Here is a 4,389-nt window from a genome sequence, read left to right on the forward strand (position 1 = left end):
CAACCTAGTTGAAGGAGGAAAGGGGGAGGCAGGGAGAGGGGGGTGGGGCTTGCTAATCCCAAAGAGGCCAACGTCATGACAGGGGCGAGGGAGGGCCTTGTAGGCGCTTCTGTGTGTGGAGTAAAGGTGATGTAGAGTTTTGGCGCTTCTTGTCTCATAGGTGACATGCTGGTAAATTGAGGTAAAATGGATTTCATTGTCCTTGCATTAAAATCAGCAACCAATGTGGATCCGGAACAATGCCCGTTGTCCTCCTTTTGCTAGTATGGGGTAAATTTAAAACGGATTTTCCATTGTCCAATTTTTTGGTTGGTTTGAACTTTGATCGTATGGAAAACTTTTTGGGTTCAAAGAGAGAAAAAAACACAGGCTGCCTATAAATCAGTCATTTTATGAAAGCTTTTGTTGGAGGCTTTAGATAGAGGATCCATCATTTACTAAAAGACAGATGTTGGTATAATGAGTTTTCCACTGCAACAGCTGCCCTTAAACAAATAAGGGAGTAAGCGAGGCATTTTACAGGAAATTGCATTGAGGCTACACCAGTGCAGGTCTTTGCCAAGTATTGACTGGGTACAACCATTAAGGTTACTGGTTTGGATTTAAGAGAGGGAGCACCTTTGTTAGGTTTTGTTTATCGGAATAACACACACAATCAGACGTCATTTGACAATCGGACCTCACTACGCAGGCCTTCATTGTATAGTTCCCTCCCTCTTTCCATCTCTCTCTGCTTCCTCTCAAATGCCATGTATTATCTGTCTGTAGATAATTCTGTAATAGAGTGTTTCAGCGCATCAAATGCTGTTTCTGCCGTCCGCACCAATTTTGGTCCTTTTGTCAAATTGGATTTCAAATCCAATTATCAGGCAAAGTAATTCACAACACAATAACCTGCTGTAATCACTCATTTGGGAGGATGCAGAGTAATTTGGGAGTCATTTCGGGAACAATCCTGCATTTGTGGGTAATTGGGAATAGGTGATGATGCCCTGGGAGGGTTTGGGGAGAGAGAGGTGGAGTTAGCCCCTTACTTTGTCTGGAAATGTAATAATTAAAGGTCAGTCAGGAACATGTGTTTAAAATGCATTGGTGAAGTAAACGAGGACGACTTCACTGTAACGTTGATATAACCAAGTATGTACCTTCTGGGTTGTATTTAATTAGTTTATTGATGTTCTAGTTCATTTGATATTTCCCTCTATGCAGATGCTGTGTTAATAATCATATATACTTTATTTCAAGAAACATTTTCAATGACAGGTACTGTAGGTGTTACATTATAAGACCATGAGAGAATTTGAGAGCTTGTTGTGGCATTGGCTTTGAAGGAACTTTCATAACATGCAGGAACAACAAGTGCACAGTCTGTCTAGTTACTTATTTGATGTAGTGAAAAACCTTTTTCATAGCCTTTCAGGGCTCACAAAGAGAGAGAATGCTGTCTGAATTTCAGGATTTCAAGACTGCAGCTAACACTGTGAGAAGGAGAATTCCTTGGTACACATATGTTATGTCACAGTCGCCTCTTTCTTTCCCTTCCCACATATTTGATCCTTAATGGGAATTCTACATTGTTGAAGGAAATTATAGTTGAAATGATTAATAATGTATACATTTCAATTAGAACCATTTATTCTAATTATATTACGTATGGGCTCTTGGTTAAGCTGTTACTGAAAATGTAAGCAAAATGAATTAATTGTCTGTACCTCTCGGGTGGTTTAAGGGAGAGAGATGACATTTTTTTTCTGACAGATAAGAATGGTCCTTGATGTACCATTTGTGGAGGAGAAGATATCTTTTAGACAGATTGGAATGTCTGGTTTAGGAGTGGAGTAGAAAACATCTCCGGACCTAAAAACACTGGGCTATTGTGAGAATCGGAGAGAGTGTGGGAAACTGATGATGTCATTTTCAGTTTATAACCTGTGGAAATATGTGTATGTGTGTCACGACTCCGACCGAAGGACACTCCCCTTCCCGTTCGAGTGGCGCTCGGCGGTCGTCGTCGCCGGCCTACTAGCTGCTACTGATTATTTCCTCCCCCTCCTTATGTGTTGATTGAGTGCACCTGTTTTGAATTAGGTAGTAGGCTTTATTAGTCAGCCGGCCCGCAGAGTTCCTTGTGCGGGATTAATTATTGTGACCATCTGTTTTAGTGTACTTGTGTGCACGTCTATGGGTTTTGTGTTTTTCCCATTTTGTGGGTTTTCCCTAGACCGTTTAAGTCCCCCTGTTTGGGGGCATTTGTGTGTTCATTACGCCCTGTGTGTTCGTGAGGGTTGGCTTATGTTCGCCGTTTGTCGGTGCATTAAAATAACATAGTTTCTGATCGGGGCCCCCAGTTCACGTCCCGAGTATGGAGGGCGTTCATGGAGCGTCTGGGGGTCTCGGTCAGCCTGACCTCCGGTTATCACCCTGAAAGTAATGGGCAGGTGGAGAAAGTAAACCAGGAGGTGGGTAGGTTTCTGCGGTAGTACTGCCAGGACCGGCCAGGGGAGTGGGCGAGATACATCCCCTGGGCTGAAATGGCCCAGAACTCACTACGCCACTCACCTGAACTCTCTGCTTCCTGCGCTTGACTCCTCACCCATTACACTCAGATCGTTACAGAATCCCGCACCACTGGAATGGAGTCAACAGGAAAAACAGCACCTGGTATTCCCAGGCGGTCTCCCATCCAAGTACTAACCAGGCCCAACCCTGCTTAGCTTCCGAGATCAGACGAGATGAGTAGTACTCAGGCCGGTGTGATCGTAAGCTATGATGTGGGGGACCGGGAGTTGTTAGCGGTGGTCAGGGCTCTGAAGGTGTGGAGACACTGGCTTGAGGGGGCTAAGCACCCCTTTCTCATCTGGACCGACCATCAAAATCTGGAGTATATTCGGGCAGCTAGGAGACTGAACCCGTGGCAGGCAAGGTGGGCCATGTTTTTCACTCGATTCCGGTTCACTTTATCATATAGACCGGGCTCCCAGAACGTGAAGGCGGACGCACTGTCCCGCCTTTACGACACGGAGGATAGGTCCACCGAACCTACTCCCATCCTTCCTGCCTCAAAGCTGATGGCACCGGTGGTATGGGAGGTGGACTCGGACATTGAGCGGGCGTTACGGGCTGAACCCGCGCCTCCTCAGTGTCCGGCGGGGCGGAGGTACGTGCCGCTTTGTGTTCGGGACCAACTGATTCGGTGGGCTCATGTCCTACCCTCCTCGGGTCACCCTGGGGTGAGGAGGACAGTGGGGAGCCTTCGGGGGAGGTATTGGTGGCCTACCTTGGCTAGGGACGTTAAGGTTTATGTCTCCTCCTGTTCGGTATGCGCCCAGAGTAAGGCTCCTAGACACCTTCCTAGAGGGAAGTTACAACCCCTCCCCGTTCCACAACGGCCATGGTCACATCTATCCATAGATTTCCTGACCGACCTACCCCCGTCTCAGGGCAACACCGCGGTTCTGGTGATTGTGGATCGGTTCTCTAAGTCCTGCTGTCTCCTCCCGTTGCCCGGTATCCCAACAGCCCTACAGACTGCGGAGGCATTATTCACCCACGTCTTCCGGCACTACGGGGTGCCGGAGGACATTGTTTCTGATCGGGGCCCCCAGTTCACGTCCCGAGTATGGAGGGCGTTCATGGAGCGTCTGGGGTCTCGGTCAGCCTGACCTCCGGTTATCACCCCGAAAGTAATGGGCAGGTGGAGAGAGTAAACCAGGAGGTGGGTAGGTTTCTGCGGTCGTACTGCCAGGACCGGCCAGGGGAGTGGGCGAGATACATCCCCTGGGCTGAAATGGCCCAGAACTCTCTACGCCACTCCTCTACTAATGTGTCCCCCTTTCAGTGTGTGTTGGGGTACCAGCCGGTCCTGGCACCGTGGCATCCGAGCCAGACCGAGGCTCCTGCGGTGGAGGAATGGATGCAGCGCTCCAAAGAGACCTGGAGGGCCGTCCAGGAATCCCTTCAACAGGCTAGTGGATGGCAGAAAAGGAGTGCTGACCGCCACCGCAGTGAGGCCCCCGTGTTTGTACCAGGGGACAGGGTCTGGCTCTCGACCCGAAACCTACCCCTCCGCGTGCCCTGCCGGAAGCTTGGGCCGCAGTGTGTAGGGCCGTTCAAAGTCCTGAGGAGAATAAACGAGGTGTGTTATCGATTACAACTGCCTTCCTATTATCGTATTAACCCCTCGTTTCATGTGTCTCTCCTCAGGCCGGTGGTAGCTGGTCCCCTACAGGACGGTGAGGTACTGGAGGTCCCTCCTCCCCCTCTGGACAGCGAGGGGTCCCCGGCGTATACGATACGGGCCATTCTGGACTCAAGACGCTGGGTGAGGGGCCTGCAGTACCTCGTGGACTGGGAGGGGTACGGTCCGGAGGAGAGGTGCTGGGTACCCAC

The 4,389-nt window shown here is 49.6% G+C and overlaps 1 pseudogene; it reads right to left on the reverse strand.

Moving 5' to 3' along the window:
- Window positions 1–2,646: 2,646 nt before the first annotated feature.
- LOC118397613 (uncharacterized) lies at window positions 2,647–2,765 on the reverse strand (annotated as a pseudogene).
- Between the last annotated feature and the right edge of the window lie 1,624 nt (window positions 2,766–4,389).

This window comes from Oncorhynchus keta, chromosome 18 (genome assembly GCF_023373465.1).
Source record: "Oncorhynchus keta strain PuntledgeMale-10-30-2019 chromosome 18, Oket_V2, whole genome shotgun sequence".
Classification (NCBI taxonomy): domain Eukaryota; kingdom Metazoa; phylum Chordata; class Actinopteri; order Salmoniformes; family Salmonidae; genus Oncorhynchus; species Oncorhynchus keta.